We start from the raw sequence: 25755 nt of genomic DNA, 5'->3' as shown, positions 1-25755 counted from the left end.
ATAGCAGCAGCTCTGCGTGAGCAGCCGCACGCTGAAGGCTGCAGGGCAGTGTGGGGCCAGGCCCTATTCCTGCTGCTGGCCCCAGGCAGAGCAGCCCCACTGCTGCACCCACGGCACACAGATCCAGGATATGGCACCGAAGGGTTCCTGCGCTAGAAAGAGCCTTTTGTTGGTCGTGGTTCAAAGGCTTTGAACTTATGTTTCATTCTTCCATGTTCTGACATGACAAAGGACTACTTTAATAGCTGGGTATTAAACCTATTCAGGGCAGAAAATGAAGGACTGCATTAGCCTGCAGCACTCAGGAGCTGTGTGTTATCAGCAGCCTGTTCTACCAGCATGCAGCAGGAGCCTCAGCCTCATCAGGGTCAGCGTGCAGCATTCCCCTCCCCAGCAGCGTTCCTTGCATGCCCTGTTCAGCCCCAGAGGGGTGTGAGCAATGCCCTCCTGCATCCATCACTCCCTGCTGCTGCACCCAGGCGCTCCTGGAGACCCACAGCTTAGGACACTTCCACCTTTTATTCTGAGGCCAACTTAGGTGCAGCTGTCCAGCTCCTGGCAAGCGGGCACCTCATGGCAGGCTGTGAGGAATGGGCTGAGGACACCGAGCAGAGTTGCACTTCTGCAGCACTTCCCCTGCCTGCAGCACAGCTCTGTGCCCCATTGCCCGAGGCAGCAGTGCAGGGCACAGGGAGCGACCTGAAAGCTGACAGCTCAGAGTCGAGGTTTGGCCACAGAGAGGAATGAGGCTCATCAGATTGAGCCTGGGAAGGCTTCCAAAACCTTGTCTTCACGAGGCAGCAGTGCACAGGTTTGCATAAATATCTATTAAATTCATAAAACAGCCCAAACGAAATACACCAAGGAAGGAACTTCTGCTGCATTTAAATCTGCACAGTCGCTCCCCTGTCTTTGAAATCCAGCGATGCTTGCCCCTCCAGCAGCCTGGGAGCAAGGTACCTTCCAGATGGTTCCCCCTTCCTAAAAAACTGTGCTGCACAGCCGATTAAATCCTGCTTGTTGTAATTAAGCCCGACACAATTAGCTGTCAAGCAGGGCACTCATCTGTTTTATGTTGCAATCTCTTCAACAGGCAAGGCTGCTAGACAAGATTGTCACTTTTCGAAAAGATTTTCATTAGTTACCCTGGGCTCTGTGTCAGACTATGAAATATAAAAATGTGCTCTGTAGCCAAGTCAGGGAAATTCTCATTTAATGTTCCACACAGTATTATGAAAGTAATGTACTTTGAAAATGAATGCATTTTGGAACATTTCGGAAGAAATGTAATTTGTCTGCTAAGTAATAACTGCATGTTCATGAATTTACTGATTATTTTTTTTTTTCCTATATACCTTTTGTAAAGTTGGGAAGACTTTTTCTGACCTAAAATGAAAGGAAGAGGAACTGTTGGTTTTAATGCTACTCCTTCCTTCTCTGCCTCCTTTCTTTCATTCTTTCTTTTCCATCACTTCTGTGCGCTCTGTCAAAACCAGGCCCTGTCCCACGGAAGCAGAAGCTTGGCAGAAAAAGAGCGTGCAGCTCCAGATGGGAAAACCAGAAGTAACTCAGGGCAGAGAGGAACAAAGGAGCTCCGTCTTTCTGTGCCTTTAAGAACAGAGCACACAAAATCCCCTGTTGCTCCTCAGAGTTCAACAACCAGCATCTGTCAGTGGAGATGCAATTATGACTTCCCTGTTTTTTGGTGGGACTGTGAATTTTCTGCATTGCTAATGTCACAGGCTAAGTGGGGTCAAACATAGCGAGCAGTAGTGCTTTCTCACCACCGAAAGTCAGATTCACAGTCAGAGCAAATAACAAAGGATTCAGGCTGGCAGAGCCTTCTTTCTGCCTTATCAGTGGGGGCAGGACTGCAGATGGAGAGCAGCCATGCCCACAGCCCCAGCACTGGGCTCAGATCTCACTGGGATCCATCAATGTGCCCAGGGAAGGACGGGGGGCAGAGCCGGGCACCCCAAAGTGCTGCAGCCTAAGAGCAGAGCTGTGGGTCGGGCTGGGCAGGGGGTTGGTTGGGGGCTGTGGGGAAAATGAGATTGGGACAAAAGGTGGCGGCGGGGGGAGGCAGATGGCTGGACTGAAGGATTGTAGAGACCTTTTCCAACCTTAATTATGCTATGATTCTGTCCTCGTGTGCTGTGCAAGCTTGGGTTGTCGGTTTATACGTGGAAATATAGTTTTCAGATCACGAGAAGTGCTGAAGTTTGAGCCCTGCTGTGATGAGCGGTACCTGGCTTTGTTTGCCACCTGTTACTGCCCATTAGCACCCCAGCAAACTCTCTTAGTCAGAACTCAAGTGGCTCTAATCAGGCTTCGTTTACCCTCCTTGGGAAAGAATAAAGTTCATTCAAATTAATACCACTTTCTCTCCAAATAGAAGCACCCCCCACCTGAGGTTCGGTGCATTTTAAAGATTTATCTTCTATGGCACACCTTTTCCTCACTCATTTTTGCTTTGCTGAGTCCTTTTCTCAGGAAAGAAAGCTCCCATTGTCCCAGGAGCAGGTCTGGAAGTCGTCTCGTTCGTGCCCTGGGTGCGTGCCTGGCACTGGGAGCTCAGTGCTGGAGCAAAGCCCGATCCATGAGCATTCAGCTGCAGAAGAAAAGGGGGGAAAGCTCCACAGCAGCATGAGACAGAGCGCATAAAAGCAGAGCGGGTGAACAGGAAAACATTGTCTCTTAATTGAGCTGGTGGAGAAGGAGGAGTAGTGGTGATTACAAGGCCTGCAGATCTTTGTTTACAAGAGCTGCCTTCCTGCGATCCATCTCTGTCGGACAGGAGCATCCAAGCCGAAGCAGAGCTCTGTCTGCAGAACACGCGGGGGCACGGCTGCGTGTGCATCGCTCCGCTGCCATCCCAGCTGCTGCAACTTCCCCTGCTCCAGCCAGGGGTGGAATGGCTGTGAAGCAGCACAGAGCAAGGCAGGCCTTGCCGGCGTGGCAGCCAGCAGCAGGAGGTGCTGCCCTGTCCCACTCCCATGGGCTGCGGGGCTGAGCGCTGCAGGTGGCTGACACGCAGTGGGGATGTGCCAGCAGGGCCTTTGGCGTGGTGTGACTTGCTGCTTTATTGCAAATAGCTTTGGCCGTTGCTGATGTGATAACAATAAAAACCAAACCCCCCAAATCCCTTCCTGCTCTATCCTTTGGCTGGATCTGCTGCTGGCACAGGCTTTGCCAGCGCCAGGTGCAAGGGGCTGCTCAGGGGATGCAATGAAACCCAGCTCTGATTTTTGTGTGTGTTTAACCCCTTCCTCCTCCATTTGCTCCAGTGGAACTCCCTCCCTTTCCAGGTTGTCAAACTGAGTGCTTTTTCCCCTATTGTGAGTGTTTTAATGTTAGAACATGAGTCAGGAAGGCAACACTAAAAGTAAAAGACCTCCAGGTGCTGGAAAAAAACTCCAACTGCCTCCCTGCTCCCACAGCATGGCTGCTAGCAATGGGATGGGCTACATGGCAACCCCACTGAGCTCCTGGTTTAGGACGTCACCTAAGCAGAGGCCTCTGCGTTTGCCCTGTCCTTGAACTGACACCCAAGCTTCAGGAGAGCCACAGCCCCCTGGCTGCCTCCTCAGCATCGCCCTGATGATGGTCAGACCCTCCTGGTTATTTGGGTTGGACCACCATCCTCTGCCCAGCACGTCTCAGCGCTGCTCGCCGCTTCCTCTTTCCTTCCCAGATTTCACCAAAGCCCCGTCACCGGTGAAGGTCTGACTGCAGCGACCTCCTGCACAGCTCACACCACCAAATCTCAGTCCTCCGAGAAGAACCCGAGGGCAGGTGAGACGTTCATTCAGCTCTCTGCTGTCTTTCAGGTAAGCAAATTTAAACATGTCTGGCAGTTCCAATTATTATTCTTTTAACTGCGCAACAAGAGAGGAAGGAAAAAAAAAAAAGGAGATTTATCACAAAAGATTATTTTGGGGGAAGGAGGAGGAGGACGGGGGAACTCTAGAATGTTTTATTTATGGGAATACTGCAAATTACCTTAATAAATTCCTTTACTAAGCTGTGTCAGCTACTAAAACATTGTTCTTTGTGGGTGAATAACTTTTAATTTGAGCGTTCTAGTATTCAGCAGAGTGAGGTAATGGATTAGCAATTGCCTGTATTGTAAATGTCATCTTGGCATAATTAGGGTGATTATTGTTAACCAGTGGAGTTCAGTATTTATCTGTCACTGGGTGAGAGGATATAACAAAGCCCCAATTAGTTATAAATGGTATATAAATTAGTTATAAATGGTGGTGGGTGGTGGGAACGGAACGCAGCCCCTGAAACGCTGCTTTTGTTTTAAATTTGCTTCAGTGTTTATTTGGTTTTAACGTCCGCATTACCGCGATTCCCCTGACAAGAGGGGCCGGGTGCCAGGCCTGGGTGCAGCGGTGGCGCGAGCAGCGCCGCGTCCCTGAGCAGCGCCTGGGTTCCTGCACATATGGGGAACCGTCCTCCACTGTGCCAGCTGTGAGCACACGCAGTCCCTGAGTCTGTCCAGCACTGCAGGCCCACAGAAGCAGAATTTCACAGTCGTAGATTGGTCGGATTGGGGGGGATTTTACAGACTTCCAGCCGCATCCCTCCCATGGGCTGCAGGCCCTACGGCTCAGGCTGCCCAGGGCCCCTTCCTGATCCACTCTCCCATTTAGGCTCCTTATTGCCCATTCATTTCTAACAGTGCTGTTTCTAATGGTCAGATGGAAACTGTAAGAGGAAGTGGTCTGAGTTCAGCTCTGCAAAGGAAGAGATAGAAAACCGTATTATGGGCAGGTATAGAGCAGTGTCCCCTTTGGGAACGTCATCTCCTTTTTCCCCAGGGCAGCAAATCTAGCTCAAGGCACCAGGGTTAATGTCCTTTGCAAATACTTATCCGGCCTAATAGATCTGGGGATATTGCTACCACTCACAGATATTTCAAAATCTCTCCTCTTAATCCTGACAAGCTCTTGCCCTTAATAACTTCAGTGGGACTCTTGCCAGAGCAAAGACTGTCAAGTCAGATTCTCAAATGAAACAAAAAAGAAAAGCAGGAAGGGAAGTTCAAGGTGAGGGGTTTTTTTGCTTGGTGCTTTTTATGGATGTTCGTAGATGGAAACTGTTGGGATTCTTTCCTTCTGATAACTTAAATGATGGATGAGGCAAATGTCCTGAGAAAGCCTTCCAGACCCAGCCACAAATGGCATAGGATGGAGAGAGCAAAGCCATCAGGGGCTGAGGACAGACAGAGGAAGAAGAATGAGAGTGGCATGGTAGGGAAATAGCAGCTTCAGTGGGAAGAAAGAGATTTCAGAGGGAAGCGGGGATCATGTAATTTGTGGAGTTTATACATAGAAATAGTTCATACATTTTTGGTTAGTGAATATTAAAGTATGTTGCAATTATCAGTTGTGAGTTATCCCAGAGGACTGTTGCTCGTGGCCGCAGTGTGTGCAGTGCTACCTCCTCACCTGCTTTGGGAACCTTTTGCAGTGCTCAGCCTCTTGTGACACAGATTTTCTCAGCATTCATTAAAAATGAGGGGAACATTTCTATATTCTCTCTGTCCCAGAAAACCTAGAAAACTGGATTTACTTTCCACAGGACTGCACAGGTTCTGCTTCATTCTAACCTTGAAGCTAGTAAATGCTCAGAAAAGCTAACTTAGATTCTGTTTGTTGTTCTGAAACAAGCCATAAATCCTTTGGAGTTTGGAGGGGGTTTTTTTCTCTTTCTTTTTACATGCTGCCAAAATTCTGCTATTACTTATTGAGACGCATTTGTAAGCTTACAAATTTGCAATGATTTTCAGCACAAATATTTTTCAAAGAAATGTTTCCCCTCTCCCCTGTAAAAATTCTGCCTCTGGCCTCTGTGGGGAAAAAAAGAAGATGTTTTGGCCAAAGAAGGAAAAAATAAAAATCTATAAACATTTCATAGTACTCATCAAATGCAATTTTGGTTTACTTTTACTGAGAAGCAGAACTTTCTTTTTTTCTTCAGCATCTATGGGAGTGTCAGAATTACTTTTACGGAGCGCTCAGCAGCAGGGTTTTTACACAGATATGTTCACTTTCCATGGAAAGTCAATAGATGGACTCAGAGCAATTCCTGAACAGAATAGCAGGGTTAAAAGGGGACTTTTGAAAGGTCGAACTCACTTGTATGAACTAAAGCGGTGTTTCTTTCCTTGAAGGCTTGATCCGGCTCCCACTGAGAGATATGAAATTGCTTCAACAGAAACAGGACCTGACCTTAACCGAGAGACGAGCCAGGACCTGGAGCAGCCCCAGCGCGTGACACAGGCACAGACATGCCAGCACCACCTCCTCACCCTGCCCTGCTTTGTGCTGCAGTCAGTCCCGGGAGAAAATAGAAATCCATCACAGTGAGCAGAGCAGAGGCTTGGCTCGGTAGCGTCATTTAATGCCTGATAATCCCTCATCCCAATTTGCTTGAATTTATTAGGTGTCCCTGGAAACAGGTGTGATGGAAATACCATGGAAACGTGAGACAAGTGGAGCCATCAGTTCACAGCCTCTCCGGCAGCAGTTTCATCAGGGAGAGCAGAGCTGACATCACGTGGGCACCTCCCTTTCCTCTCTCCATCTTCATGTCGAGAGCCCAAAGACAGCCCCGCGCCGAGCCTAGGGGGCACTTTTCATCAGGACTGGAGTGGGAATTGTGTCCACAACTGTCGGTGCCAACAGTCATCCCAAAGTAACCCCAATGTGGGCAGAAAGGGGCAGATTAAACTGCCTGAGATAAGCTGCTTGCGTCTGGAGACACCCAGTGGGGTGTTGCTTCCCTCTCCCCAGCCCTCACGCTTCAGCAGTGCCACTTGGCTCAGATAATTTACTTTTAATAGTCTGGTTACAAATGAGATTGCAAAGGAAGCACGTGATTCTGCACTGGGATTTCTGAGTCACATTCTCATTTCCCCCTCGTGCCTCCTAGGCCTCTAATAAACTACAAAGAGACATTAAGAAAACAATAAGAACTCTTTATCTATTGAGACTGGGGAACAGGAACAGTGAGCCAGCAGTAATGGATTCTGTGTATCTGCAGTACGTCCCTGCAGCAGCGACCGAACGAGGGGAACGGGAAGTTCGAGTGCTCAGGACATGGAGAGCCCGGATCAGCTGGCCAGCAGAGGGTAGAAAGCAGGTGAGCAGTGCCTGAGGCCGGCTGAACCCCTTGCCAGCTGTCTCCAGGAGGCATTTGGCCACGTCCATGCTGCACTCCATTGCAAACTCAGGGGGAATTAGGCAGCTGCCGTGTGTGCTGTGATTTTCTGCATCACCACCAGCGTGCACTGCATCGCTTGGGCCAGGATAAACCACGGGTGTTTGCAGCAGCACGTAAATAGGAAAAGAAAAGGGGTCACATCCTGCCACGGCCTGCAGCATCTCTGATGTTGACAGTGGTTCTGCAGTCAACTGCAGGTAATGGGAAATCAGGCCTGGGGAATCAACAGACAAAGGTGTTCCCCAAGGCAAGGAAATCGATGCAAAATAAAGTGCAGGTTAAAAACACATAGGCAGAACTAATTACAGAAAGAGAACTGAGCCCAGGGTAGATGAGAGCCCTTGATAAAAGAAATGGCTCCACCAGGTAAATGGAGCAGTTGGCCTCGATGGCTTGGGTTATTTATTTTATTTTTTCTCTTTCTTCATGTAGGTCAGATGTCTTCCCAAGGGGGATCCTCTTAAACTCCTTCTTAGGATCTCAATTACAAACTCAACACAAATTAACAGATAATAGAACAATTAGAGCAAAAGAAACCTGAGAGAAGAACACAGTATACAGAACGTAGAGCAAAGGGTTCATGGAAAAGGAAAATCAGTGTGACAGATATTTATTACTATCTTTATGAGGGGAGATGGGACTCAACCAGAGCCCATTTTGAGTTCTGTTCTGCTGGGGTTTTGCCATAAACGAAAGTGAGGAGTCTATCCTTACACTTTTGTGCCCAGCACATTTTAATTAGGGTTAAGAAAACAGAAGGAGGAAATAAAAACAAGGAAAAATAAAGAGAAAAAAGAGGTAAGAAAAATCTCCAGCTGATTCATAATTTAGTATCTGTTCTGCTCAGGCTTCTGTTGGATCTTCCAAAAGCAACATCCCCTTTCATTCAGATTGGGTAGCTCCTGTTCAAACGTCCTTTTGATGCCACACATGAAGAGAAAACAAACAACCATGAGCACAGAGAGGAAGAGCAAAAAGAAGGCAAACAATGCAATATGTATAGAATCTAACACAGCACAGCATCCCACACTGGGAGGCAGAGCCCGGCACTGGTGACTGTAATCCAGCACGAGTGGGAACACACCAGAAAAAGAAAGGACAGCATTACGAGTAACCAAATCCTTGCTTTCACAGCTTGCTTCCAGCACACACGCTGAGCAAGGTGTGCAGACACGCTCAGAGCCACGCAGCAGGAGCCACAGGAATGCCCATTTGCAGACAGCTGCAGGGACATAACCACGATCTCCACGGGGCGCAGGAGCCAGTGCCATGCTGGCAGGTGGGAAGCAGTTTCTCACTCCCTCTGCCCAGTGCTAGCTTGAATCTAAACAGAGGCCCCAGTACTTGTGCATCTTTGTCTACAGGTTTCTGCAGCGACCCACGAAACGTGTTCTCCCTGCTTGACCCATCCCACCGCGTTTCTGACTGCGCTTGGACGTGGTGGAGGTTGGTAGCATTGAGCTCAGATTCCAGTCAAGAAATTTGAAATTGGATTTGAGGTGAGTCCTGCTCCAAGGATAGCTCAGAATCGAATTATTTTAGTTATAGCAGGGAGGGGGAAGAGAAACAGAGTAGGTGAAATAATAGCAACTGTCTAGCTAAGATAAGCCAGACAAGACAAAATATTAATTCTGATTATGTTAGCACACCAAACAGAGAGAACTGCAATTCCGTCCACCTGCTGAAATCAGGGAAAATTACTGTCACCAATGGTGCATAATTTAGAAGTGTTAAATCATTAAACCTGGGTAGAAATGGTAACATGCCATTATTTGATGCCATTGATACTAAGCCTGTCTGTGGAAGGGAGACCTGCCAAGTCGGTGGCTCACGTTCCCTTGCAAATGGAGGCACTGCAAGCTTTCTGAAGGTTCATGAGCCTCACTGATAATGGAGAATACTTTCAACCTAAGCTGCTCACAGCTGTTCCCATTTGCTCTGGAGGGTGGTTGGGGTGGCTGCAGACCTGGAGCAGGCAAAGTTGTGCCATGCTGTGCTCTGTTTGCCCCCAGCTCTGCCAGTGGTTTTCTGTGTCATTTTGAGCAATCACTATGACTAGACACGTTCCCTCCCGTATCAGACAGCTCATACAGGTGTCCTCATTAACCTCATTAACTAATGAGCCAAACAGATCACACAGTTCTGCTGATGAGACTCACTTTGACTCTCAGAGCGCAAGTTTCTCCCATTAGCCCATGGTAATCAGTCCAACGTGATCAAAGGCCTCTTTCCAGTATTTGCCAGCATAGCAGAATACAAGGAGATATTGAACTGGACTCTGCTTGGAAACAGAGGTGGTGCAGGTGAAACACAAAGAGATGAAATGAGGATTGTGAGACTGTTCCCTGCTCTTCGAAATCAGTGCATTTCTGAAAGGGGGCACAGCCAGTTTATGGAGCATCCTTGGCTTCTCGTTTTCCCCACTGCTCCGATCACTTTGGGCTACCATGCAATCATCAAAAGGCACAAAACAAACACAGGAAAAAAATGCCCTGGTTTAGGGAAGCAGGGAAACCTGTGGCTCAGGTTCTCTCTCTCTGCAGGATCTGGGGAAAGCTACAGTTTTCTGCAGCCACCTGGAGCTTAATTGCCACTTAAAGGAATTATCTTCAGCCTTTTTCCCCAAGAAAAACAACTTCGTACAGAGCAGAGAGACAGATAGGAAAACAGGTTGGAAATTGCCTTGTAGATCACTTTTCCATCCCTTCCATGTTCACAGGAAAAGAAAATAAAAACAAAATGCAATCAACAGGGACAGGGAAGAAAAGAGTTGCTGCAGAGTCTGAGCCTCCAGAAGCTGGAATAGGAAAGAATGGAACCATTCAAGCATCCCCTGGTGTGGTGGTCCTTCCTCAGGTCCCTGCAATTGGTCCAGTCCTGCGTCTCACCAAGCACACCCTTGTGCCATCTCTCAGGGTAGGTTCTTCTGCTTTTGGTGTTATCATAATTAATGGTTTTAGGGAGTTCTCCCAGCATTTGATAATCTTGACTAGGATTCTGCCAGGAAGACAATTTCTTCTCTCCTTTAAAGAAAAAAGGAAGCTCTTTTCTCTTTCATATATACCAGAATAACTCCTGACTGAAATGAGCTACTTGCAGTTGGAGAAAGGCACTGCACTGACAGGCTGGAAAACCAACAACTTACGATTAAGATACAAAAAAAGTCACCTCCCCACTGATGGTGGAGGCTTAGCAGCAGGAGACTCTTCTCTTCCAGAATCCTTTTGCTGCACAAAAACCTTCAGAGGAAGTTGTCAGAAGCCAGGAATGGGCAGGCCTAGCCTAGTGTGCCCGGAGATTAAACTAGCCCTAGCTCAAACCTCAAGTTGTTTTTATACTCTCTTCCTTGTCCTCAGTCATACTAAATGGCACCATGTTCAGACTCCTTCTGAACATCTCCCTGAGTGAGGGATCCAGGCCTCCTTCCAATGGACCTCACTGCAGTGCTATGGGTGGATGCCCTTCAGTAAGAGTGGTTTTCAGTGCTTAGGGCTGTAAAATAAGGCTCCAGTTCCTCCTTCTTTCTATTTTTCTCCACTTATTCCTAATGCTGGTATCTCGTCAGTCTATGAGTGGCACTCCTACGTTCCTGTTTCTCCCTCTGTACCCAACAGTCTCTGTACACGTTGATCCATGCACATTATCAGTTCAGTTCTCAGCATATGGTTTTCAAGCACTTGCTTTCAGAAGAACTAAAATCACATAAAATATTCCAGACTGTTCCCTGTAAGCACTCTTCGATTCACAATCAAGAGCTGTCACCAAAGGCTTTGTATTTAAGAAACACATTGTGACTTCTTTCACAATTAAATATTTTAATTCAAACCTTGAAAATGACCTTGGAAGTAAACAGAGAGTAGGAAAGTCCTCAAACTATCGCCATGAAAAGGGATTGTTTCAAGAATGGCACAGGTCACTGAGATGTGCATCCGAGGCGTTCGTCTCCCGGAGGGGTGAGATTGCCATTTTGGAAGTGTCCACTTATTGGGAAATAACTCATTCTGAGCAGGAACCACCCCAGGTCCAGAGGCTTTGTAGCTCATACTGTCTTGCTTTTGTTTTCCTGGCCTTCATCCTCAGCTCCTGTCCATTGGTATCTCTTAACAGAAGTCAGCTGAGATACTTCTCTGAGGCCCATTTACTTCTCACTTCTGCTTTCTTTCTGTTTCCAAGCAGACATGGATAAAATAAGTCTTTGGTACACAGCAAACAGAGTTATAGAGACTGTGAGCAACAAGCTTTTTTGTGTGTATCAACAACTGTCAGGGCTTTTATTCCAGGTGATTCTGTGAAGAACAGAAATGAGATAGCAAGACTTCACATGCCACAGAAAATCTGCAGTGCCAGCAGTGAGAAAGCTCTTATAAATTAAGTATAGCTGACCCGCAGGAATAAGCCTAAGGAAGAATAAGCCATAAAATAATCACAGCTCTTTTAAAGCCTCTGTTTCGTTAGAGAGTCTTGTACAGCTTTATAAAATCAGGCAAGTATTTATTATAACAACTTACAGAAGGGAACATAAAGGCCCTGAGAGGTCGTAGTTGGCACATTGAGATGCTGGTTGAGATCCACGTGTGCTTTGTTGCTAATGACCCAGAAAAGCGCGATTGCTCGTCTCATGTGGAACACAGGGAAGCAGTCGTACACAGGGACCATTTGGGAAAACCTTGCCAATTAACTTCCTCGGTATCCCACAGAAAAACAGTAAGAGAGAAGTAGAAACAAGCCTTGTTGACAGCACTGCTGCCCAACCTCTGCTGCCCACAAGAGGGTTGCAGATGAGCAGCAGAGTCCTTGAAGAAGGAAGTCCAAGCAAATGGTTACCTAACTTCCACTGAACTCTTCACCTTTGAAACATTCTCCATATCTGTTATTACTGTTTTGGGTGGTTACCAGCAGGATTTCTATTTGAATAATGGCTTTGTCCCTCCCTGAGTCACATCAAATTAGGCTTCAGTTTGTTTGTGTGTCTTCTTGTCTTAGTTAAGGTACACTTTTCTGATTACCCAAAGGGAAACACAATGCATATTAAAACGTGAATTATGTAAGGAGCTGGGGTAACTGATATTCTAGGGACGGGGCTGCCATGGCTGCGTGTCACTCAGACACTGTCCTTTTCCAGTGACTTTCATCCAGGAAGTCTATTTTGCAGCTCAGACATTAATTAGTGCTCTCATTTTCCCCATGAGCAACAGGCTCCCATTGCCAGCTGCACAGAAGCACAGAGAGGAGCAGAAATTTGTGGGGACAGAGAGAGGCACGATTTCCTGTTCAGATCCATTTGGAAGAGTTACAGCTCCGTTCTGACCATCTGAATGCAGCCAGAGCAGAAGTATGGCCATACTTTGCTTATCTGCAAAAAGCCTCCCGTGTACCCACAGAAAGAGCTGGCTGGTGGGAAGACAAATTTAGGATACGCTAAGGAAAGTGGAATAGCAGTGCTCTTCTTGTACCTGAGCTCAATCTGCTGCACTGTTCAGTGAACACAGAGGAACAGAAGCAAGTTTAAGTGACTCCAAATCCAAGCGTGATACTTGAGACTCATCATTTATATTCTGAAAGTGCTAGCAAGAGCAGGGCTTATTTGTTGATGTTTGTTTGCAGAGGTTTATTTGTTTGAAAAGGCTAATCAGCTATCAGGATGCAGGGGCAATTGCTTAAATGTAAAGGAAAAGGAAGGGATTGTTCAAAGCTATTCAGATGAGGTAGCATGGTTTGCGTTTTGATGTCGGTGTGCAACCAACTGACAAATGCTGAGCCAAGTCTGGTGTAAATCCAGATGAATTCCATTAGATTCAACAGACTCACTTCCAATTTATTCTGATGTAAGAGAGAGCATGATATTTCCATTTAGATTTACATTAGATTTGTTTCCTGTTTTCCATAATTCAGTCAGTTTCCATTGTGTACAAAAACAGCCTGCGCCAGATTTTGATCTCATTTGCATTGGATGAAAACAGTTGTTTCAAATGGAACTACACTGGATTTATAATTGCATAAATGAGAGCAGAATCTGATCTATTCTCAGTGAGAATTTCCCAGGGCGTTGCCATGTGAGAACACCCCTGCTGTGGTGGAGTGATCAGGTGCTTTGTCATCAATTTCCATGGAGAATTTTCATCTCAATCCTGGACTGGAGCCCTGAGTGTGGCATGACAGCTGCTGTGCTGCAGACCGAGGTACAGAAGCCCCTCTCCTTCAGAAGATGAGCTCGCAAGCCAGCACTGCCACCATCCCTTCACCAGGAGTGAACACTGTGCGTTGGCTTAGAAGATAAAAACAGAAAGAGCTCAGTCTTGCCTGGCACAGCTCTTCTTCAAACGATGTGTTGGCTCTGATATATTTCATTTGTCACACACGTTATTTTTAAGCCAAGTTCTCTGTGTTGTCTTTTGCTTCCTCCCCTGAGGCCTTTCTGACTCCCCTTGTTCAGCTGCAATTAGAAACGTTAGGAGCAACACAATGATTCTCTGGCAGATAAGGCTATCTCTGTTCTGATGGCTACACTGCTAGCAATAGATTGGGTTATTACTAATAACTAATAAGATGGTTATTCCCAGCAACATGGGCCATCAGATGGATTTACTTCTCCCCACTGAAGCTGCTTATTTCACTGCTACTGGGAAAATAAGGCCATTTAGAGTCATTAATGGCAGTTGCAAAGGCTTTTCTGAGTAGATATACGAGCTGTGTTGCCATAGCTTCTCGGATTACTTTGATCCCAGCCCGTCCATCTGGCTTCATGGCCTCACTCTTATTCCTTGCTCTCTTGTAGGAGTCACTGTTTCAGTGGGACAAGAAAGGTCGTTACAGTCACTCTGGATCTTACAGGTACTGGACAGGCTTAGCTGACCCTTAATTTGCCTTCTGTCTATCAGCCATCAATGTGCGAAGCATGGATAGTCCTCCTTCGAGTGCTGAGAGATGAGTCTTGCTATGAAAACATGCACCTCAACTCTGTTACCCAGGGCCTGGGGAAATGCAAAGCTGATGTGCAGTAAAAGCAGCTACACCAGCAGCATACCACTATTACATCAGTAAGGCTTGGCATTTTAAATGAAGTCATACCTCTTCCATGTGCATTTGCAGGACTGCTGTGCGATTAATTCCAAAGAAACTATAGTTTCCTTTATAAATTTAAATATTTCTCTTAATTTATAATGCTTCGCATCAGACGTTGGAAAGACAACAGTGACAAGAACTACAGCAACACCACCAATGTCAACAACATGCTTACAAGGACATCAGTATTAGGAGCACATTATGTGGCAGATTGAAATTTCAGCATCTCCACACTTCTCTCACCACGTCATCTCAGCCCTGTGCAGAGAGACTGGAAATTACCCCATGGGTTTGGCCTGCAGTATAGAAAACAGAGCTGGAAAAAACAAGGCAATCATCAAATTTCCAGTGTGGGCGGCAATCTGTCTGTTAGGTTTGCACACACACACATTATCGGGGCCCGCGAGTGCCTACAGGCAGTCTTACACAGAGCAGCTCGTGCCCATAAAACACAAAGGCACACCGGGTTCTCTTCTGTCTGATGCTTCGCAGCGAGCAGCAACTGAGCAGGACCCATCATGCAGTAACAAAGGCTGACATAAATACTTATTTGTGATTTGGTTCCCCATGGTTTTTATTCCACTGTGCAATTTGCATTACAACTGGATCCTAATTGTCCATTTTAGCAAGCAAAGAGCAATCTGATACAGATTATAATACATGAGGTGAAGCAGACACGTCACAAAATAAGTGCTGCCAGCCAAGGGCAGCCTTCTCTCCTTCTCTCCCAGTTGGAGACACCGGCTGATTAAGCAACTGGGCAGCACTGCCTGGAATTAACATGAGCCCAAGGGAAAAAAAAAAAAAGAAACAGGACAATGGGAGCCTGGTCACAAAGCAGAAATGCCCCGGCCCCTTTCTGCAGTGTTTCCTGACACTCCCAAGAATCTGAGGCAAACAGCTCTGAGGTGATGTAAGGCTGCTGTCCCGGTGAAGGACCACCAGTGGCCTCATGGAGGAGATGCAGCCACTACATGTGTGCGGTGCTTCAGGGGCACAGAAAGCCTCAAAGGAGATGGGACACAGCGTGCTGGAGACCCTGAGATCCACCACATTGAGGTCTCCTGTATGTGAGAAAACCTCTGTATTCCCAGGGCTGCCAGTGCAGACTCATTGATTAGAAGGCAGGGCAGGAAATTAAATGAGGCAGGTGAATTAAAGCCAGACTTCACAGGCTGCATCTGTTCCTCCATTCCCTCTGGGTACAACACTGATGTAACTTCAAAAAGTAAATTTAGTGTTGAGGAAAGCTGCCAGACTGATGGCCCTGTAAACAGAAGCGCTCGATGCATCCGCGACGGGTAGAGGGGAGGAGCAGAACTGCAGCGTGCCTCAGCCTGGCTGCCCTGCTGGAGCACAGCAGCTGCTGCAGATGGCCCTGCCTGGGCTTGTCTTCTGTCCTGCAGCTCAGGAAAAGCAGCTGGTTGGGAAGGCCTGGCTGCAGCTGTGAGTAGAGGTGAATGCAGCAGCAAAGAGCAAACAATAACGCTCTCGGTGATGCCCCAACAATAGGAGGATCCCGAAGATAAGCGCTGCTGACAAGAAGAAAGCCCATCCGTGGTGCTGCACATGAAGCTGCAGATGTCTCCACCTTGCAGTACGCCCAGGCTGGCACGCAGATGGGAGCTTGCACACCTTTCAGCTTTAGTCCTCAGTCTTGTCCACACCTGAGTTAACAGAGAAAAAGAGAGATCTCTATTTCAGAGCAGTTCTTACTATCAGCATCTTTCCTGGTATTTGCACATACAACAGCAGCCCTGTCCTCTGCAGCCCGAAGAGCCTGGCTGTATTTTTTGTGGACCTAGATGAGCAAAGAGAGTCAGGACATCTCACTTGAGACCTATTTCACCACCTGAGTGGTGCTCAGAAGATTTGAAGCATGTCTTTGGCCCTTTGGAGACCCAATCTGCTTCTTGACCAGAGTCAGGTAAACCCCAAAGGTCTAAATTATGTTGTAAAATGTGTAAAAAGAGCTCATCTCTTCTGTGAGCTGCTGAGTGGTGTGATCACAGCATTGAGCAATCACTGGGGATGCCTGAAATTGAGGAGTAAGAGGCAATGTGGGGGGGATGGGCAGTCAAAGAAGCAGAGGGGACAAGTGAGTAAGAGACAGGACTGCCTTTCTGGTCCTCCCTGGTCCTGCCATCCCTGAGAAGTGGCACAGTCCTATCTGTAAAGCATTAAAAATCTCCTGAAGGAAAGAACAATAGTCAAAGAAAAAGAACAGTCAGCTCTTGTTCCTCAGAGCGCAGCCTCTTTTCTTTTATATCTTGCACTGGATTATTCCATAGTGGGAAAAAACAGAAACACCTCAAATAGATCCAGTTAGTTTTACCTCTTTTCATGCTATACCTGTGGCTGTTTGCAGGTGGTTTGCTTTTTTTCTTCTTTTTCCCATGTGATAAGATCCATCATTTGAAGGACAGCAACCAAACCAGCTTTTCTTGCTCTGAAGAAAGGCAGCAACTGCACTTAGAATAAAAGATTGTCAGGCAGATCTGAAGTGTCAATCAAAGCCTATCTCTGCAAAAAACATTATTCCAAGCAGCTCCTTACGCCACCACAGTTAATTTATTCTTTCCAGATATTCTCCTGAGCTGCAGAAAGACTTCCAGCACTGACCAAAGCCGCCAGCTGCAGGCACGAGATGTCAGAGCAGAGACTGGGCAGAATTCTGCTCAGGCCACTTTGCCTTCTGCAGAGCACAAAGCTGCGATTATCAGGACCAGCAGTGATCTCCCAGACTTTGGGAGACAAACCGTACGTTCTACCAGAAGACAGACATTGGTTCAGGATTCTGAGTGTTGCTGAATGTGTCCCATCTTCAGTGGCATGCCTCCACTTTAATGTTATTGTTAAATTTAAATTACTACTCATGGCTGCACTGGGCTGCGCAAGGCACTTTTCAGGCTCTCAGAAAAGCGCTGGCTGTGCTCCAAGTCTCATTACTGCAGGACAGACAGACAGGAGAGGCGCCGCGTGGTGAAGTGGCAGCAATGCTGACCCACCAGCACTGCGTTGGGTGACCTTGGAGAGGCAAATCCCTCCCTTTGTCCATCTCTGCTGCTTGGGCTGGAAGCTCCTCAGCCGTGGCTGTGCTCACCTCTGTCTATCCCAGAATCTCGTTCTGTGCAAAGTCCAAGGAAGTGTGTGGGGAAATACTGGAAAAAGGGGGAAAGAAAGGCCTGGAAAATGAGAAGCTCCATTTTCTATGGTGTTTCTTCAAATTGAACATTTTCTTGTCACCAAAAATATCTGGAAAGGCACGTTCTTCAGTTGAGCAACAGAAAATGCAGGTTTAGGGGTTCGGTACATGGTTGTTAATCAGCAAAACTTTCTGGGGAATGTACTGTATTGCTTAAAGAAACATTCATTCTGTCCTGAACATAAGTTTGAACCTAAATGTGAGTTGTTCTGTCAGCAGAGGGACTGGTGAAACCCACTCATCTGGCTTATGTATTACAGCTGCTTTTTATTTTTACTCCCCTTCTTGGTGCTCCCAGTATCCCCAGGGTTCCTCATCCCCTCCCCAGCAAAGCCTGCAGCTCTCCCAGCAGCCTCCTGCCCTGCAGCACTGATCGAGCAGCCGCCCTCTAAATGCCAGCTGACCCGGCTGCTGCATCTCAAACCAGATAGGAGCAGAGATGCAATTACCAATCCTGCAATAGGATATTAACTGAAATATCTGCCTTCTATCCAGCTGCTGCTTCTTCACGAAAATTGCAGGAATCTTGGATCTGTGAGACTTTTCTGTCAAACTGGGTAAAGTCAGGTCAGCTGGTTCAGGAGTTGGGGCACTGGCACAGAGGTGGGAGAACAGCACAAGAAGGTTTGCTGCTCTATAAGCCCCATCTCAAAACAGGGTCGTCTTGGTATAACAGTGTGGCCTTAACGTCAGGCAAGGCAGCCCCATAGCAGCGACAAGCCAGCCTCTGTCCTTGGGATATATAAAGGCTGTCAGGCACCAGGACTGTTCTGAGTGCACTTAACACTTGTTTGCTGAACAGAGCTTCCAGCCTGGAATTCAGGGCCACGTAGGAACTGCTCAGAAGCACAAACAGTCCCTACCCTGAGCCACTTACATTTCGGTGGACGAAGAGTAGGAGAAAAGGGACAACAAATTATCTCAGACTTGCACATAGGAAAACAAAGGCCAACTTACTGAGGAGTCCTGTGAGGGGTTGGAAGGAGGCTCGGATGTCAACCATTCCCATCAGAGGCCCTCAGCAAAGCTCACCTCAGCTCCTTCTTCCCAGGCAGGATTTACCTTTTCACGGGCATTTCACTCTGATTCATTGCCCTCAGGAGCTGAGTCAGCCTAACCCACGCTTCTCCTTGGGCAGCTCGGACCACAAGGCTTGCTGATGAGGAAATGTTACTTGTAGTTGTTTGGGGGTTAATTATTCATAGGCACTGTGCTTAAAACATGCAGAGCTGCTTTTGAACAGTCCTGGAGCTGGCGTGCAGGGAAGGACTTACCAGCGCCCGTGGCCACGCTGCCGTTCCATGGCCAGGCTCCCTTCCATCTGCTTCCTTTCAGCCCTTGTCACGCTCCCCGTCTCCCATGGCTTTTGCTGTGCTCTTTGGCATTATCTGCATAAGAAAGACGCAAATACTTGGAGCATTGTAGACATGCAATCAAAAATGGCATTTGCCCAAGGAGGCGCTGACCCAGGCAGGGATAGCATACCAACCTGATCCTCTGATGCATTTGTTTTTCCAATCAATCTAAGCCACTTCCAGGGTTTCACACCTGCTTTTCCTTCTGCAGAAGTTGCCCTCACCCCTGCTTGTGACCATCTGCAGCTGCCTGGGAGCTTTTTTCCCCAGAAGCAAAGCTCCTGGAAATCCATTTTTCATCTCAGAACAGAGCAGCCCACAGCTTTAGGAGCACTTCAAGGATGTTTACAGTGAGACAGCTTGAGTTTCTCAAGGCTCACTCACCACTGTGCATTAGCACTAAACAGTGGTTTTCAGCCTTTCTGGGTTGCAGTTCCATAAACATTTTCTGACAGGGGTACAGACCCCGCATGGAATACTTAAGCTTAGCAAAAGTAGGATTACTTCCTAAGTTGCTGTTCTGAGGATCCTTAGGAATCATCTAGGACAAACCCCCGGCGTCTCCAGAACACGGGCTGAAGCTCTTGAAAATTTCTAGGGGTACCCTTCAGGACCAGCATTTGCTTAGAGAGCTCATTATCCTGGCTTGGAATGCAACCAAAATACCTGGGGCCCATAGGCAGCAGCTCTGCCAGGCACCAGCCTGCCCTGCTGAGCCAGTAAGTGCAGGGCTGAGTCTCCTGATCCCTGTGAATTGTTCTTTCCAATTATGCAGGTAAGAAACTGAGTTTGTGCTGCAAACACTTGATGAGGACTTTGAGAAGCTCAAAGTTTATGAGGAGGTTTTCATTGGGTCCCAGCACAGGACACAGCCTCGCTGATAATAACATTGATACAAAAAACAACATTCATACTGCAGCACTTGTTATTCAGTTGACATTTCAACAGACTGTGGGACAGAGGAGAGAGCATTTATCCCAACTGGGTGAAATCCCCTGCTGAGACGAATCAGCACAGCTACAAAGAAGTCCGGGAGGCTGTGCCATATTAGACCAGAAAAGAACCTGGTTTGGAATATGCTTTCAAATCATTCATTTTTTTGCCTAGAGCCAAGGCAGGCATCTCTTGCCACCAGGGGACACCTATAAGCTCAGTTTCGTCTACTGAAACCCCATGCAACTGCACAGGAAAGGAATTCAGACTCTCTGGACTACGTTCTTTGTGATGCAGCCCTCTGCTTTCATTAAATGAACTTCATGGGCTCACCAGTAGGCAACTCAGATGAACACTGGTGCTATTTTCTGGCCTGCGCTGTGCTGGAGGTCAGCAGAGACAACTGCAGAGCTCCTTTCAGAACTTAAAAATCTTTTAACTGATTTCAGGAGTTTACACCAGCAGAGAGCTTGGCCATGAGTAATACACGTAAATATTACTTTTAGCCACAGAGATGGAGAAGTCAGTCTCCCACCTGGCTGTTGCCTCAGTAACGTATCTCTAGGAGGATGTTTTTTAAGCCAGTGTTATTTATCCAGTAGATGGAAGCAGACCTGCTAAGGCCATACCAGGTCAACATATGTTTAAGCATGTGCTGAGGAACTTAATTAGTTCTCCCTGAGAAGAGAGACTCCCAGTGCTATTTAAAGGATCGTTATCCTGATGTGAGATGCCTTGGAGCCTGCTGCCAAGTCTCAGCTTAAGACGGCAGGTCTGCAGTTGTCTGGGAGTGGGACATCTCCCCTCCACACGGAGGAGCAAGAGCTGAGCAACCCCAGGTGCTGCAAGGTCAGTGCAAGGAGCAGGCATCACAAAATCACTCTGAAATCCAGCACTGAGGGATTTAATTAATGCCTGGACTGTAATGCTGGCTTTCTGAATGAGGTCAGACTGTGTAGACCCCATTATTTTTCTGATTTCCCTTTGGAGACCAGCAGTATCTGCAGCAGCCTGTGATTCCAGAGAGTGTGAGCAGAGGTGACAGGACAATGGAGAGCTGCAAGCCTGGAGCGAGCTATTGCTGAGTGTCTGTGCAGAACATTGATCCTTATGCCACTGGGGGAGTCACATGTAGGCAGCAGTTTCTTAGCATCAGCTAAACTGGACATTATGCAGGTGGCTCGGTCATAACTTTCATGCCAAGTTATAATTTATGAGGCCAAAAATCACAAACTGTAAACTGAATGGCAATATGGGAATCAGATGGGTTCCCCACAGATGGATGGTTCTGCTGTTCTGCCAGGAGGTGACTCCTTTGGACCTTTGGAAAGCTGTCTGAGCAGCACTGAGAGCTAAAGCAGAATCCCAAGCAAATGAAGGCTCCCATAAGCAGTGCTGCTCACCAGGGACAATGGAGCTGCATTGCAGAAGAGAGGGAATCCTGGATGTGCTTATCTTGACCTAAAAGTGGCTTACAGAGCCCGTGGCACCTCGCTGTGCTCTGGGAACTCTCAGGAGCCGTTCCGAGATGAGTTGTTATGGTAACTGAGCTAATGCCCCGAGATGGATGTTTTCAGGTGGCTTCGGGCCAGAAATTCAACACCAAGAGATTCCAGATAATAGACTTCTGCTAAATTCAGTGATGGCATCTACTTTATTTAACCTATTCACCAATGACTTACTGAACTCCATTCTCCGGGCAAACCACGAATGATGAAAATAGCTGCTTGGCCTCAATGAACTTTGTCTTTCAAAAGACTGAGGGGTTCCTATGAGCTTCAGCTGAGTCTGTGCCAGTAAAATAAGTGTGCCTGGGACCGAATGGCTGCTGTTTTCATAGCAAATTCCTACCCTCCAAACCTGCGTGGCCACATCCAGACAGAACACATGGAGTGGGACAAAATACTCCAGCAGTGTGACAGAGAGCAGCCCTGGCACTGGCTGATTCCTTGACTGAAAGCAGCCACACGCAAGAAAGGAGCAAAGCGCGAAGGCTCTGTCAGTGTGCTTGTGCCTGTCCCATGTCCAGAGCCAGCTGGAGCCCTGCATCCTCAGGGACAGTCAGCAGCAGGAGCTCGGCGTGCCTGGGATTCGCTTGGATCGCCCATTGCTGTCCTCTATTAGAAACAACTCCAGAGGTCACGAAGCTAAAAGCCTCCATGGCTTACGAGGTGGATTTGGGGCAGTACCCCTCACCTCACATCTAGCATCCAAATGCAATCACTGAGCTTACTAACAAGGAGCAGGCAGTGCCTCATAGCCGCTCCCAGCCCAGGGAGCCCTGGTGGGTTGGTGCCGGAGCAGCAGGGCAGCTCAGGAGGAGCCGCGCCAGTTTCAGGAACTCCCACATCCCCACAGACCCGCCGAGCAGCTGCCTGGCGCTGGGGCCTCGCGCCGCTTCCGCAGCGAGACAAACTGGTTCTGCCCTGGCGTGGTCCACAGTGCCAGCACTGCTCGTGCCTCGGGCAGCTGGGACAGCCTGTGCCTGCCCTCGTGATGCTGCGGCGTTTGTGCTGCATGGCTGCTCTTCGCATGTTGGGGCTCCCAGGTGGTCTCCCCACGTGGACACCGATGGCTCCAACACCTCAAGGCCACCGAGATGGAGGGATTTTACCTCTGCAAAGTTCATTCACATTTCAGGTCTTGCCTTGCTTGTTTTGCCCGCTTGCAAGCTGTGTTACTCTAATATGTAGCTCTCTAGGGTGGAAGCTGTTTTTCTGCATGTTCTTTGCTAGGCTTCTCCTGCAACAGGATTGCAATCTTAATCAGTGCAGCATAATATGATTAACAAGCTTCTGCACAAGTGGGAATTGCATCCCTAGTGGATGTGATTTGCCCAGTTCTGGCCTGTCCATGTGTTTTCTTGGGCTGAGAGGTCGTGTTGACTGAACTCCAGAACAGTCCACTCAGACTTTTGAGCATTAAGATCCAAATGAATTTCCAGCATGAGCTGCTATGCTGATCCCTTTCCTGCCAAGCTGAAGCCTTAAGTGAATTTTTATGGCTAAGTTATAAACCCTAGAAAACATGAGCAAGAAGTAGAAATGCTGAGTTGGCCTTTGCTAAATGCCAATTATCTACAAAGCCATTAAGGGTGGAGGGATGAAAAATAGGGTCATTTTCATGTTTTCTCAAGTTTAAGTAAACTGTCTCATGAACCCCTTATAGGAACACACAGCAAACAGAGTGACCATCCATATTTATAGGCACAACACTGAGCTGCAGACCTTGGCAATCAGAGCAACTCCACTTTGGAGAGGAATACAGCTCTGCTTGGCTGGCCTCCCAGTACAAAACATAAGGTAGGGACACGAAGATTTTCAGGGAGAACTTAAGAACAGATGCTGACCTTTGATGGAGTGGGTCCACACTTACTGAGTTGGTGTAACACTAAAACCAGCTCTTAAATCCTTGGGTTGCTGGGTTCTCTGCTCCTGTGGCCCTTATTCCCTGCGGTTTCCCACCCTTGATTAAGAGTAGTGCATCCCACAGACGGTACTGGAGTGACACAGAATGGGATCACAGAACAGTTTGGGTTGGAAGGGACCTTACAGACCATCCAGCCCCCACCCCTTGCCATGGGCAGTGACAGCTCCCTGTAGACCAGGCTGCCAAAGACACAGGCAGCTGGGATGGGCACCTCCAGAGATGGGCGCCTCCCAGCTCTTCTGGGCAGCCTGTGCCAGGGCCTCACCACTCTCCAAGTGAAGAATTTCTTCCTTATACGTAATCTAAATCTCCTCTTTTAGTTTAAATCCATTCCCCCTCATCCTCTCACTACAGGCCATAGTAAAAAGTCTCCCCCCATCTTTTTCACGAGCCCCCTTTAAGTATCGAAAGGCTGCACTAAGGACTCCCTGGAGCCTTCCCTTCTGGAGGCTAAACAGCCAGCATGGTTTTATAATACCTAAAGATCTGGTCCAATAATCTTAAGGCTTGAAATGGTGCTGTAATCTCAGCTGCAATGCAGCACCTGCCTTCTCCCGCCCTGTATTTCCTAATGCCCAGCTTAATTGACAGAGAGCACCCTCAGAACCAGCCCTGTGTGCTGAGGACCTGGCAGGGCGCTGAGTCACGGAGCTGCGCTCAGCCCAGGGCCAGGCACCAAGCAGGGTGCGGGCTGCTGCCAAACCACACAGCACAGCCCAGAGACAGCAAGAGGAGGTCGTGCGCTGTGAGTATCTCAGGCACTCCCTGAGCCGGTGGAGAAAGGTGTCCCCAGCACTGGGGCACTTGGCAGTCGTGCCACACAAAATAATCTGGAAGTGGCCGAGGTCGTCATGGCCCAGTAATCCTTCGTGTGCAATAACATGAGGAAAGATGTGAGTTAAGGGAGAGACTGTTTGCCCACCACAGTGCTCCCAGCCCTGGGAAAAGGAATAAGAGAATACACAGAGGTGCTTGCTTAAGAGCTGGGAACGTTTTTATGAAATTAAAGACAAAAAAAAAAGCAACAACCACAACGTTATAAATCCTGCTCCTTCCTTCTCATACTCACAAAAATTGAGCCCAAATGCTGAGCAAGAGGCTTTAAATTTTCAAAAGTGAGCAAACTTTCAGAGATACCCTGAACTCAGCACACTGGGGTCGGGACCTCCTGGTGAGTTTTGCAATGCTGCATTTAAACATTGTTTTTTTGAAGACTGTGGAAAGGTCCACAGCACTTTATGAAGCATAAGCATGTGTGGTCCATCAGCTGAGTCCCTCTGAATCCTATCCTACAACAACAAATATATGTTGTTGCTAATGGCTCCTGCCATTAAAAACAAGGTAAAAAGGAGGAGCTGTGCAAAGTTAATCAGAGAGTTGAAATCACAGAATCATGAAATCACAGGGTTGGAAAGGGACCTCAAGGATCACGAATCTCCAACCCCCCTGCCACAGGCAGGGCTACAAAATGAGATGTTGCAGAAAGGGGCTGTGGGTGACGGGGGGTTTGCAGTCAGCTGAGCATTGTGAAATCTCTTGTATCTGCCTGAGCTCTGAAAGGAAATGCTTTATTAAATCTGCTTTGTGTGAGATTTCAAGCTGCCTCTGGACTGGAAAATAGGACCATTCCGTGTGGCATCTAATCAGAACTGAAGTCTTTAGTGCAGGATTTTCTGCAGAGCAGACTGATCAGCATAGACAAGTAACTCAGAGGTCTCAGCATTCAAAAAGCTGAATTAGACACAGTACGCCTGTGCTCTGCCGTGCACCTCTCCTACACACAGAGTCCCCCAAAATGCTTCACGGAAGGAACCGTGCAACAAGCCAGGCATTGGGAAGGCATCACAACTGGACATAAATGCACCCCACTGATTCCTAACCAGCCAACAGGTCTCAGCACCATTATCTCCATTTGCATTCCCACTGACACGTAGGAGTTGCCATGACTGAAAAGATTCACTGAGTTTCCTTTTCACTGCCTGTCCTGGAAGCCATTGATGTCTCTGCTTCGTGCTGAGATCTCACTGTGTTTTGGGAAGCTGCAGCCTCTGACAGTCTGTGTCCAGCACCCACTGGGCTTTGCTGTAAGCAGATGGGCAGCTCACGGCTCTGCAGGACAGCAGCACCACAAACACCTGCAGAAAGTAAACGCTAAAAAGAAATGGCAAGAGCCAGGCACCACAGAGTTGAGGACAAGGGAGAGGCTCCCGGAGCACACCCTGAGTCACACAAGCTCCCTTTTGCACGTCTTCTGCCTCCCTCTGTGCTTGGCCGTGTTTTCAGGAAAGTGAGACCTCATCAGAGACAGGAGAGGAAATATCAACCGGACTGCCTCCTCCTCAACCTCCCCTACTTCACACGTCAGCCTATCTGGAGCTGAGGAGGCTTAAATCTCACTCTGCCTGCTGGAAATCTCAGGGTTTCAGCTCCTGATCTGCTTTCTGCAAACTCCAGTGGGAAAGCGTCCCGTGGGCTGAGATGCACAGAGCATTCCCCCTTCCCTCGCACCGCCCCCGCTGCAGATGAGCTCTGTGC

At 47.8% G+C, this 25755-nt stretch overlaps 1 long non-coding RNA gene across 2 annotated transcripts; it reads left to right on the top strand.

The window, feature by feature from the left end:
* The first annotated feature begins 3718 nt into the window (after window positions 1–3718).
* On the top strand, window positions 3719–8736 carry LOC122169497. Of its 2 annotated transcripts, none has more exons than XR_006171575.1 (3): window positions 3719–3830; window positions 6185–7155; window positions 8601–8736. It is a non-coding gene; the product is annotated as an uncharacterized LOC122169497 (long non-coding RNA). The 2 variants fall into 2 exon arrangements; XR_006171574.1 differs by lacking the exon at window positions 8601–8736 and adding an exon at window positions 8371–8482.
* Window positions 8737–25755: the final 17019 nt, after the last annotated feature.

Source organism: Centrocercus urophasianus, unplaced genomic scaffold, assembly GCF_019232065.1.
Source record: "Centrocercus urophasianus isolate 14NV4802_14NV808 unplaced genomic scaffold, USGS_Curo_1.0 seq_54, whole genome shotgun sequence".
Taxonomy (NCBI): Eukaryota; Metazoa; Chordata; class Aves; order Galliformes; family Phasianidae; genus Centrocercus; species Centrocercus urophasianus.
The sequence above is the reverse complement of the archived record's forward strand: the minus strand, read 5'-3'. Positions and strand labels throughout refer to the sequence as shown.